The sequence below is a fragment of the Triturus cristatus genome, chromosome 5_2 (assembly GCF_964204655.1).
Source record: "Triturus cristatus chromosome 5_2, aTriCri1.1, whole genome shotgun sequence".
Taxonomy (NCBI): domain Eukaryota; kingdom Metazoa; phylum Chordata; class Amphibia; order Caudata; family Salamandridae; genus Triturus; species Triturus cristatus.
The window spans coordinates 554405556-554419132 of record NC_140588.1 but is presented as its reverse complement, the minus strand read 5'-3'; the positions used below and the strand labels follow the sequence as shown (position 1 = coordinate 554419132).

Genomic DNA, 13577 nt, shown 5'->3' with positions numbered 1-13577 from the left:
CATACATAGCTTTATCCATCTAGATAGCTGTTAGACAATATGAACATATCAATTATTCATAAACATAAATATTGAAGCTGAACCTAGAAACTGTTCTTTCACATCCACATTGTAAACATGAGTTTATTTTCCTTTCTCATCTATATGGCCAGTAATGAGATAGTTCATTTTTGCTGATTTCTTAGCTGACAACATGCTGCACTTACACAGTGCATTTCATTGTGAATTTCTTTGAAAGTGAATTTCAGATTCACACCTTTGACATGTCTTTCAAAAGATTCAACTTTATTGGTTGTGGATTTACTGTTGAAAATCAGTGTGTAAAATGTTTGTACGTCTGAATTTCAAGATTATTATTCAAACTGCACATCTTCGGTCCCCGTAATACAAAGTTTGAGTCCTCAAGTTTTGTTTTAATGAATGCTTTGCAATTAAAAAGTTCCTTGTTCCCCTTATCAATAACAGTAAGATTTTAAAAAGTAATGTCGTGCATCAAGCCCCTGTGATGAGTTTGAGAAACCAGAGTGAGTTTGTAAAATCTCTCATTATTTTGAGCCATTTAGTTTCCAGGTATTGTAAAAATTCTATTATTTGCTCACATCTAGTAAACTTTTAGAGTATAATCAATAAATTAATTTTTCACCCTACCGGTATTAGATATGTGATATTAATGAATACACTTGAAAGAAAATGATTTGGTCAAGAGTCATAAAATGGTCCCACCGAGATTTGAACTCTGATCATTGGATTCAAAGTGCTAACCATTACACCATGGAACCTCCCATGTGAAAGGAGTGCAAACTGCTGCAGCAATGTGGAAATGTCAAAGTTTTTAATATTCTACTGTCAAAGAGAAACTGAATTGGATTGCTTTCCTATTCTGGTAAACTTTTGCATATTGAACTATGTTGGGGAAGGATGTTGCCCAAAAGACTCAAATAACGTTATAACTCTGTTGAACAGTGGTTTTTATGTGAGATAATATTTTTCAATGAAAGATAAGTTGCCCCCTGAGGCAAATCTCTTCTGTCAAAATGGAAAGCTCACCCTGGTACGGGAGGGTGGATGGTGTCGTGGTTAGCACTCTGGACTCTGAAAACAGGGATCTGAGTACAAATTTCAGTGGGACTTATCTGAACATTACAATTTTCTTTTCCATTCAGTTCTTAAAAGTTTTATTTGGAACAACATCACATTTACTTATAAACATGTAAAAATCAACCTGTACATATGTATCTCTGTATATATAGCTATATGTCTCTGTATATTTATAGGAACATATAAACATAGATTATAAAAATAAATATAATTAGTGGAGGTGAAAATCATGAACAGTTGTTGCCTCTCAGCATTTGAAACATGAGTTTCTACTTCTTTCTCTTTTATATGTCCTGAAATTGAGATAGTCACTTTTTACTCATTATTGATCCAACAATACAGTTGATGTATACAAAGCATATCATATGATTTGTGAATAAAGTTCAAAAATGAGAATTTGATCAGTACCTGTGATGCCTCCGACCAAAAGCTTATATTTTACGATTGGAGATCAACTGTTGTAAATCAGCATGAAAAACATTTTCTTTTCACGATTTCCATACTAATATAAAACAACATTTTTACTAGCTGAATGAGATCATCATTTGGGTTCCTCTATGTTTGATTGAAGAAAACTTCTCATTCAAAATGTGCTATTTTCGCCTTATCAATAGCGGGAAAGCTTAAAAAAGTGATGCTGTGAATCACCCGTCTGAAATGCGTTTGAGAAAATCAGGATATGATTTTAAAATGGCTAACTACTTTGTGAAGAAATTTGATGTCAAAGTATTGTAAAGTTTGTATTGATGTGACTTGTTCAAGCTGATGGACATTTTGAAAGCATTCAATAATTGACTCTTTCAACCTACTGGTGTTGGATTTGAGCTATCAATGAACAAAGATGAAGAAATGGAAAAGCTCAAGAGTAATAAAAAAAGTCCCTCCAAGGTTTCAAATCGGATCATTGGATGCAAAGTCCAAATTGCCAACCATTGCTCTATCGAGCCACCCATGCAGGAGACAGAGACATTGCTTCAGTAGTCTGGAAATGTAGACTGTTTTATTATGCTACAGGCAAAGATGAACATTGTGATATAACTTTTATATTCAGATAAACATTTGAATATTTAACACTTTTATAGAGAATATAGCTGAAAAGAATCAAATCACATTAAATCTCTATCCACTATGACCATTCAAATGAGATATCTTTTTATCAATATAAGAGAAGGACATCACTGATGCGCTCTCTTTTGTCTCAATGGAAAAGGCACTCTTGTGTGAGAGGGTTCCATGGTGTAATGGTTAGCACTCTGGACTCTGAATCCAGCGATCTGAGTTCAAATCGCGGTGGGACCTACTACAATAATGAGATTCACTGTTTAACTCATTTTTTAGAATTTGGTCTAGAAAAAACCTAATATCAATGTTTTATACTGATGCGTATGAACGCATAAGTATGTATAGATGCATACATAGCTTTATCCATCTAGATAGCTGTTAGACAATATGAACATATCAATTATTCATAAACATAAATATTGAAGCTGAACCTAGAAACTGTTCTTTCACATCCACATTGTAAACATGAGTTTATTTTCCTTTCTCATCTATATGGCCAGTAATGAGATAGTTCATTTTTGCTGATTTCTTAGCTGACAACATGCTGGACTTACACAGTGCATTTCATTGTGAATTTCTTTGAAAGTGAATTTCAGATTCACACCTTTGACATGTCTTTCAAAAGATTCAACTTTATTGGTTGTGGAATTACTGTTGAAAATCAGTGTGTAAAATGTTTGTACGTCTGAATTTCAAGATTATTATTCAAACTGCACATCTTCGGTCCCCGTAATACAAAGTTTGAGTCCTCAAGTTTTGTTTTAATGAATGCTTTGCAATTAAAAAGTTCCTTGTTCCCCTTATCAATAACAGTAAGATTTTAAAAAGTAATGTCGTGCATCAAGCCCCTGTGATGAGTTTGAGAAACCAGAGTGAGTTTGTAAAATCTCTCATTATTTTGAGCCATTTAGTTTCCAGGTATTGTAAAAATTCTATTATTTGCTCACATCTAGTAAACTTTTAGAGTATAATCAATAAATTAATTTTTCACCCTACCGGTATTAGATATGTGATATTAATGAATACACTTGAAAGAAAATGATTTGGTCAAGAGTCATAAAATGGTCCCACCGAGATTTGAACTCTGATCATTGGATTCAAAGTGCTAACCATTACACCATGGAACCTCCCATGTGAAAGGAGTGCAAACTGCTGCAGCAATGTGGAAATGTCAAAGTTTTTAATATTCTACTGTCAAAGAGAAACTGAATTGGATTGCTTTCCTATTCTGGTAAACTTTTGCATATTGAACTATGTTGGGGAAGGATGTTGCCCAAAAGACTCAAATAACGTTATAACTCTGTTGAACAGTGGTTTTTATGTGAGATAATATTTTTCAATGAAAGATAAGTTGCCCCCTGAGGCAAATCTCTTCTGTCAAAATGGAAAGCTCACCCTGGTACGGGAGGGTGGATGGTGTCGTGGTTAGCACTCTGGACTCTGAAAACAGGGATCTGAGTACAAATTTCAGTGGGACTTATCTGAACATTACAATTTTCTTTTCCATTCAGTTCTTAAAAGTTTTATTTGGAACAACATCACATTTACTTATAAACATGTAAAAATCAACCTGTACATATGTATCTCTGTATATATAGCTATATGTCTCTGTATATTTATAGGAACATATAAACATAGATTATAAAAATAAATATAATTAGTGGAGGTGAAAATCATGAACAGTTGTTGCCTCTCAGCATTTGAAACATGAGTTTCTACTTCTTTCTCTTTTATATGTCCTGAAATTGAGATAGTCACTTTTTACTCATTATTGATCCAACAATACAGTTGATGTATACAAAGCATATCATATGATTTGTGAATAAAGTTCAAAAATGAGAATTTGATCAGTACCTGTGATGCCTCCGACCAAAAGCTTATATTTTACGATTGGAGATCAACTGTTGTAAATCAGCATGAAAAACATTTTCTTTTCACGATTTCCATACTAATATAAAACAACATTTTTACTAGCTGAATGAGATCATCATTTGGGTTCCTCTATGTTTGATTGAAGAAAACTTCTCATTCAAAATGTGCTATTTTTGCCTTATCAATAGCGGGAAAGCTTAAAAAAGTGATGCTGTGAATCACCCGTCTGAAATGCGTTTGAGAAAATCAGGATATGATTTTAAAATGGCTAACTACTTTGTGAAGAAATTTGATGTCAAAGTATTGTAAAGTTTGTATTGATGTGACTTGTTCAAGCTGATGGACATTTTGAAAGCATTCAATAATTGACTCTTTCAACCTACTGGTGTTGGATTTGAGCTATCAATGAACAAAGATGAAGAAATGGAAAAGCTCAAGAGTAATAAAAAAAGTCCCTCCAAGGTTTCAAATCGGATCATTGGATGCAAAGTCCAAATTGCCAACCATTGCTCTATCGAGCCACCCATGCAGGAGACAGAGACATTGCTTCAGTAGTCTGGAAATGTAGACTGTTTTATTATGCTACAGGCAAAGATGAACATTGTGATATAACTTTTATATTCAGATAAACATTTGAATATTTAACACTTTTATAGAGAATATAGCTGAAAAGAATCAAATCACATTAAATCTCTATCCACTATGACCATTCAAATGAGATATCTTTTTATCAATATAAGAGAAGGACATCACTGATGCGCTCTCTTTTGTCTCAATGGAAAAGGCACTCTTGTGTGAGAGGGTTCCATGGTGTAATGGTTAGCACTCTGGACTCTGAATCCAGCGATCTGAGTTCAAATCGCGGTGGGACCTACTACAATAATGAGATTCACTGTTTAACTCATTTTTTAGAATTTGGTCTAGAAAAAACCTAATATCAATGTTTTATACTGATGCGTATGAACGCATAAGTATGTATAGATGCATACATAGCTTTATCCATCTAGATAGCTGTTAGACAATATGAACATATCAATTATTCATAAACATAAATATTGAAGCTGAACCTAGAAACTGTTCTTTCACATCCACATTGTAAACATGAGTTTATTTTCCTTTCTCATCTATATGGCCAGTAATGAGATAGTTCATTTTTGCTGATTTCTTAGCTGACAACATGCTGGACTTACACAGTGCATTTCATTGTGAATTTCTTTGAAAGTGAATTTCAGATTCACACCTTTGACATGTCTTTCAAAAGATTCAACTTTATTGGTTGTGGATTTACTGTTGAAAATCAGTGTGTAAAATCTTTGTACGTCTGAATTTCAAGATTATTATTCAAACTGCACATCTTCGGTCCCCGTAATACAAAGTTTGACTCCTCAAGTTTTGTTTTAATGAATGCTTTGCAATTAAAAAGTTACTTGTTCCCCTTATCAATAACAGTAAGATTTTAAAAAGTAATGTCGTGCATCAAGCCCCTGTGATGAGTTTGAGAAACCAGAGTGAGTTTGTAAAATCTCTCATTATTTTGAGCCATTTAGTTTCCAGGTATTGTAAAAATTCTATTATTTGCTCACATCTAGTAAACTTTTAGAGTATAATCAATAAATTAATTTTTCACCCTACCGGTATTAGATATGTGATATTAATGAATACACTTGAAAGAAAATGATTTGGTCAAGAGTCATAAAATGGTCCCACCGAGATTTGAACTCGGATCATTGGATTCAAAGTCCAAAGTGCTAACCATTACACCATGGAACCTCCCATGTGAAAGGAGTGCAAACTGCTGCAGCAATGTGGAAATGTCAAAGTTTTTAATATTCTACTGTCAAAGAGAAACTGAATTGGATTGCTTTCCTATTCTGGTAAACTTTTGCATATTGAACTATGTTGGGGAAGGATGTTGCCCAAAAGACTCAAATAACGTTATAACTCTGTTGAACAGTGGTTTTTATGTGAGATAATATTTTTCAATGAAAGATAAGTTGCCCCCTGAGGCAAATCTCTTCTGTCAAAATGGAAAGCTCACCCTGGTACGGGAGGGTGGATGGTGTCGTGGTTAGCACTCTGGACTCTGAAAACAGGGATCTGAGTACAAATTTCAGTGGGACTTATCTGAACATTACAATTTTCTTTTCCATTCAGTTCTTAAAAGTTTTATTTGGAACAACATCACATTTACTTATAAACATGTAAAAATCAACCTGTACATATGTATCTCTGTATATATAGCTATATGTCTCTGTATATTTATAGGAACATATAAACATATAGATTATAAAAATAAATATAATTAGTGGAGGTGAAAATCATGAACAGTTGTTGCCTCTCAGCATTTGAAACATGAGTTTCTACTTCTTTCTCTTTTATATGTCCTGAAATTGAGATAGTCACTTTTTACTCATTATTGATCCAACAATACAGTTGATGTATACAAAGCATATCATATGATTTCTGAATGAAGTTCAAAAATGAGAATTTGATCAGTACCTGTCATGCCTCCGACCAAAAGCTTATATTTTACGATTGGAGATCAACTGTTGTAAATCAGCATGAAAAACATTTTCTTTTCACGATTTCCATACTAATATAAAACAACATTTTTACTAGCTGAATGAGATCATCATTTGGGTTCCTCTATGTTTGATTGAAGAAAACTTCTCATTCAAAATGTGCTATTTTCGCCTTATCAATAGCGGGAAAGCTTAAAAAAGTGATGCTGTGAATCACCCGTCTGAAATGCGTTTGAGAAAATCAGGATATGATTTTATAATGGCTAACTACTTTGTGAAGAAATTTGATGTCAATGTATTGTAAAGTTTGTATTGATGTAACTTGTTCAAGCTGATGGACATTTGGAAAGCATTCAATAATTGACTCTTTCAACCTACTGGTGTTGGATTTGAGCTATCAATGAACAAAGATGAAGAAATGGAAAAGCTCAAGAGTAATAAAAAAAGTCCCTCCAAGGTTTCAAATCGGATCATTGGATGCAAAGTCCAAATTGCCAACCATTGCTCTATCGAGCCACCCATGCAGGAGACAGAGACATTGCTTCAGTAGTCTGGAAATGTAGACTGTTTTATTATGCTACAGGCAAAGATGAACATTGTGATATAACTTTTATATTCAGATAAACATTTGAATATTTAACACTTTTATAGAGAATATAGCTGAAAAGAATCAAATCACATTAAATCTCTATCCACTATGACCATTCAAATGAGATATCTTTTTATCAATATAAGAGAAGGACATCACTGATGCGCTCTCTTTTGTCTCAATGGAAAAGGCACTCTTGTGTGAGAGGGTTCCATGGTGTAATGGTTAGCACTCTGGACTCTGAATCCAGCGATCCGAGTTCAAATCTCGGTGGGACCTACTACAATAATGAGATTCACTGTTTAACTCATTTTTTAGGAATTTGGTCTAGAAATACCTAATATCAATGTTTTATACTGATGCGTATGAACGCATAAGTATGTATAGATGCATACATAGCTTTATCCATCTAGATAGCTGTTAGACAATATGAACATATCAATTATTCATAAACATAAATATTGAAGCTGAACCTAGAAACTGTTCTTTCACATCCACATTGTAAACATGAGTTTATTTTCCTTTCTCATCTATATGGCCAGTAATGAGATAGTTCATTTTTGCTGATTTCTTAGCTGACAACATGCTGGACTTACACAGTGCATTTCATTGTGAATTTCTTTGAAAGTGAATTTCAGATTCACACCTTTGACATGTCTTTCAAAAGATTCAACTTTATTGGTTGTGGATTTACTGTTGAAAATCAGTGTGTAAAATGTTTGTACGTCTGAATTTCAAGATTATTATTCAAACTGCACATCTTCGGTCCCCGTAATACAAAGTTTGAGTCCTCAAGTTTTGTTTTAATGAATGCTTTGCAATTAAAAAGTTCCTTGTTCCCCTTATCAATAACAGTAAGATTTTAAAAAGTAATGTCGTGCATCAAGCCCCTGTGATGAGTTTGAGAAACCAGAGTGAGTTTGTAAAATCTCTCATTATTTTGAGCCATTTAGTTTCCAGGTATTGTAAAAATTCTATTATTTGCTCACATCTAGTAAACTTTTAGAGTATAATCAATAAATTAATTTTTCACCCTACCGGTATTAGATATGTGATATTAATGAATACACTTGAAAGAAAATGATTTGGTCAAGAGTCATAAAATGGTCCCACCGAGATTTGAACTCTGATCATTGGATTCAAAGTGCTAACCATTACACCATGGAACCTCCCATGTGAAAGGAGTGCAAACTGCTGCAGCAATGTGGAAATGTCAAAGTTTTTAATATTCTACTGTCAAAGAGAAACTGAATTGGATTGCTTTCCTATTCTGGTAAACTTTTGCATATTGAACTATGTTGGGGAAGGATGTTGCCCAAAAGACTCAAATAACGTTATAACTCTGTTGAACAGTGGTTTTTATGTGAGATAATATTTTTCAATGAAAGATAAGTTGCCCCCTGAGGCAAATCTCTTCTGTCAAAATGGAAAGCTCACCCTGGTACGGGAGGGTGGATGGTGTCGTGGTTAGCACTCTGGACTCTGAAAACAGGGATCTGAGTACAAATTTCAGTGGGACTTATCTGAACATTACAATTTTCTTTTCCATTCAGTTCTTAAAAGTTTTATTTGGAACAACATCACATTTACTTATAAACATGTAAAAATCAACCTGTACATATGTATCTCTGTATATATAGCTATATGTCTCTGTATATTTATAGGAACATATAAACATATAGATTATAAAAATAAATATAATTAGTGGAGGTGAAAATCATGAACAGTTGTTGCCTCTCAGCATTTGAAACATGAGTTTCTACTTCTTTCTCTTTTATATGTCCTGAAATTGAGATAGTCACTTTTTACTCATTATTGATCCAACAATACAGTTGATGTATACAAAGCATATCATATGATTTGTGAATAAAGTTCAAAAATGAGAATTTGATCAGTACCTGTGATGCCTCCGACCAAAAGCTTATATTTTACGATTGGAGATCAACTGTTGTAAATCAGCATGAAAAACATTTTCTTTTCACGATTTCCATACTAATATAAAACAACATTTTTACTAGCTGAATGAGATCATCATTTGGGTTCCTCTATGTTTGATTGAAGAAAACTTCTCATTCAAAATGTGCTATTTTCGCCTTATCAATAGCGGGAAAGCTTAAAAAAGTGATGCTGTGAATCACCCGTCTGAAATGCGTTTGAGAAAATCAGGATATGATTTTAAAATGGCTAACTACTTTGTGAAGAAATTTGATGTCAAAGTATTGTAAAGTTTGTATTGATGTGACTTGTTCAAGCTGATGGACATTTTGAAAGCATTCAATAATTGACTCTTTCAACCTACTGGTGTTGGATTTGAGCTATCAATGAACAAAGATGAAGAAATGGAAAAGCTCAAGAGTAATAAAAAAAGTCCCTCCAAGGTTTCAAATCGGATCATTGGATGCAAAGTCCAAATTGCCAACCATTGCTCTATCGAGCCACCCATGCAGGAGACAGAGACATTGCTTCAGTAGTCTGGAAATGTAGACTGTTTTATTATGCTACAGGCAAAGATGAACATTGTGATATAACTTTTATATTCAGATAAACATTTGAATATTTAACACTTTTATAGAGAATATAGCTGAAAAGAATCAAATCACATTAAATCTCTATCCACTATGACCATTCAAATGAGATATCTTTTTATCAATATAAGAGAAGGACATCACTGATGCGCTCTCTTTTGTCTCAATGGAAAAGGCACTCTTGTGTGAGAGGGTTCCATGGTGTAATGGTTAGCACTCTGGACTCTGAATCCAGCGATCTGAGTTCAAATCGCGGTGGGACCTACTACAATAATGAGATTCACTGTTTAACTCATTTTTTAGAATTTGGTCTAGAAAAAACCTAATATCAATGTTTTATACTGATGCGTATGAACGCATAAGTATGTATAGATGCATACATAGCTTTATCCATCTAGATAGCTGTTAGACAATATGAACATATCAATTATTCATAAACATAAATATTGAAGCTGAACCTAGAAACTGTTCTTTCACATCCACATTGTAAACATGAGTTTATTTTCCTTTCTCATCTATATGGCCAGTAATGAGATAGTTCATTTTTGCTGATTTCTTAGCTGACAACATGCTGGACTTACACAGTGCATTTCATTGTGAATTTCTTTGAAAGTGAATTTCAGATTCACACCTTTGACATGTCTTTCAAAAGATTCAACTTTATTGGTTGTGGATTTACTGTTGAAAATCAGTGTGTAAAATCTTTGTACGTCTGAATTTCAAGATTATTATTCAAACTGCACATCTTCGGTCCCCGTAATACAAAGTTTGACTCCTCAAGTTTTGTTTTAATGAATGCTTTGCAATTAAAAAGTTACTTGTTCCCCTTATCAATAACAGTAAGATTTTAAAAAGTAATGTCGTGCATCAAGCCCCTGTGATGAGTTTGAGAAACCAGAGTGAGTTTGTAAAATCTCTCATTATTTTGAGCCATTTAGTTTCCAGGTATTGTAAAAATTCTATTATTTGCTCACATCTAGTAAACTTTTAGAGTATAATCAATAAATTAATTTTTCACCCTACCGGTATTAGATATGTGATATTAATGAATACACTTGAAAGAAAATGATTTGGTCAAGAGTCATAAAATGGTCCCACCGAGATTTGAACTCGGATCATTGGATTCAAAGTGCTAACCATTACACCATGGAACCTCCCATGTGAAAGGAGTGCAAACTGCTGCAGCAATGTGGAAATGTCAAAGTTTTTAATATTCTACTGTCAAAGAGAAACTGAATTGGATTGCTTTCCTATTCTGGTAAACTTTTGCATATTGAACTATGTTGGGGAAGGATGTTGCCCAAAAGACTCAAATAACGTTATAACTCTGTTGAACAGTGGTTTTTATGTGAGATAATATTTTTCAATGAAAGATAAGTTGCCCCCTGAGGCAAATCTCTTCTGTCAAAATGGAAAGCTCACCCTGGTACGGGAGGGTGGATGGTGTCGTGGTTAGCACTCTGGACTCTGAAAACAGGGATCTGAGTACAAATTTCAGTGGGACTTATCTGAACATTACAATTTTCTTTTCCATTCAGTTCTTAAAAGTTTTATTTGGAACAACATCACATTTACTTATAAACATGTAAAAATCAACCTGTACATATGTATCTCTGTATATATAGCTATATGTCTCTGTATATTTATAGGAACATATAAACATATAGATTATAAAAATAAATATAATTAGTGGAGGTGAAAATCATGAACAGTTGTTGCCTCTCAGCATTTGAAACATGAGTTTCTACTTCTTTCTCTTTTATATGTCCTGAAATTGAGATAGTCACTTTTTACTCATTATTGATCCAACAATACAGTTGATGTATACAAAGCATATCATATGATTTGTGAATAAAGTTCAAAAATGAGAATTTGATCAGTACCTGTGATGCCTCCGACCAAAAGCTTATATTTTACGATTGGAGATCAACTGTTGTAAATCAGCATGAAAAACATTTTCTTTTCACGATTTCCATACTAATATAAAACAACATTTTTACTAGCTGAATGAGATCATCATTTGGGTTCCTCTATGTTTGATTGAAGAAAACTTCTCATTCAAAATGTGCTATTTTCGCCTTATCAATAGCGGGAAAGCTTAAAAAAGTGATGCTGTGAATCACCCGTCTGAAATGCGTTTGAGAAAATCAGGATATGATTTTAAAATGGCTAACTACTTTGTGAAGAAATTTGATGTCAAAGTATTGTAAAGTTTGTATTGATGTGACTTGTTCAAGCTGATGGACATTTTGAAAGCATTCAATAATTGACTCTTTCAACCTACTGGTGTTGGATTTGAGCTATCAATGAACAAAGATGAAGAAATGGAAAAGCTCAAGAGTAATAAAAAAAGTCCCTCCAAGGTTTCAAATCGGATCATTGGATGCAAAGTCCAAATTGCCAACCATTGCTCAATCGAGCCACCCATGCAGGAGACAGAGACATTGCTTCAGTAGTCTGGAAATGTAGACTGTTTTATTATGCTACAGGCAAAGATGAACATTGTGATATAACTTTTATATTCAGATAAACATTTGAATATTTAACACTTTTATAGAGAATATAGCTGAAAAGAATCAAATCACATTAAATCTCTATCCACTATGACCATTCAAATGAGATATCTTTTTATCAATATAAGAGAAGGACATCACTGATGCGCTCTCTTTTGTCTCAATGGAAAAGGCACTCTTGTGTGAGAGGGTTCCATGGTGTAATGGTTAGCACTCTGGACTCTGAATCCAGCGATCTGAGTTCAAATCGCGGTGGGACCTACTACAATAATGAGATTCACTGTTTAACTCATTTTTTAGAATTTGGTCTAGAAAAAACCTAATATCAATGTTTTATACTGATGCGTATGAACGCATAAGTATGTATAGATGCATACATAGCTTTATCCATCTAGATAGCTGTTAGACAATATGAACATATCAATTATTCATAAACATAAATATTGAAGCTGAACCTAGAAACTGTTCTTTCACATCCACATTGTAAACATGAGTTTATTTTCCTTTCTCATCTATATGGCCAGTAATGAGATAGTTCATTTTTGCTGATTTCTTAGCTGACAACATGCTGGACTTACACAGTGCATTTCATTGTGAATTTCTTTGAAAGTGAATTTCAGATTCACACCTTTGACATGTCTTTCAAAAGATTCAACTTTATTGGTTGTGGATTTACTGTTGAAAATCAGTGTGTAAAATCTTTGTACGTCTGAATTTCAAGATTATTATTCAAACTGCACATCTTCGGTCCCCGTAATACAAAGTTTGACTCCTCAAGTTTTGTTTTAATGAATGCTTTGCAATTAAAAAGTTCCTTGTTCCCCTTATCAATAACAGTAAGATTTTAAAAAGTAATGTCGTGCATCAAGCCCCTGTGATGAGTTTGAGAAACCAGAGTGAGTTTGTAAAATCTCTCATTATTTTGAGCCATTTAGTTTCCAGGTATTGTAAAAATTCTATTATTTGCTCACATCTAGTAAACTTTTAGAGTATAATCAATAAATTAATTTTTCACCCTACCGGTATTAGATATGTGATATTAATGAATACACTTGAAAGAAAATGATTTGGTCAAGAGTCATAAAATGGTCCCACCGAGATTTGAACTCGGATCATTGGATTCAAAGTCCAAAGTGCTAACCATTACACCATGGAACCTCCCATGTGAAAGGAGTGCAAACTGCTGCAGCAATGTGGAAATGTCAAAGTTTTTAATATTCTACTGTCAAAGAGAAACTGAATTGGATTGCTTTCCTATTCTGGTAAACTTTTGCATATTGAACTATGTTGGGGAAGGATGTTGCCCAAAAGACTCAAATAACGTTATAACTCTGTTGAACAGTGGTTTTTATGTGAGATAATATTTTTCAATGAAAGATAAGTTGCCCCCTGAGGC

At 33.6% G+C, this 13577-nt stretch overlaps 3 non-coding genes across 3 annotated transcripts; 1 reads left to right on the top strand and 2 right to left on the bottom strand.

The window, feature by feature from the left end:
• Positions 1 to 5730: 5730 nt before the first annotated feature.
• Positions 5731 to 5802, bottom strand: TRNAQ-UUG (transfer RNA glutamine (anticodon UUG)). The gene has a single exon. It is a non-coding gene; the product is annotated as a tRNA-Gln (tRNA).
• A 1548-nt stretch (positions 5803 to 7350) lies between these two features.
• Positions 7351 to 7422, top strand: TRNAQ-CUG (transfer RNA glutamine (anticodon CUG)). Its single transcript has one exon. It is a non-coding gene; the product is annotated as a tRNA-Gln (tRNA).
• A 5845-nt stretch (positions 7423 to 13267) lies between these two features.
• On the bottom strand, positions 13268 to 13339 carry TRNAQ-UUG (transfer RNA glutamine (anticodon UUG)). The gene has a single exon. It is a non-coding gene; the product is annotated as a tRNA-Gln (tRNA).
• Positions 13340 to 13577: the final 238 nt, after the last annotated feature.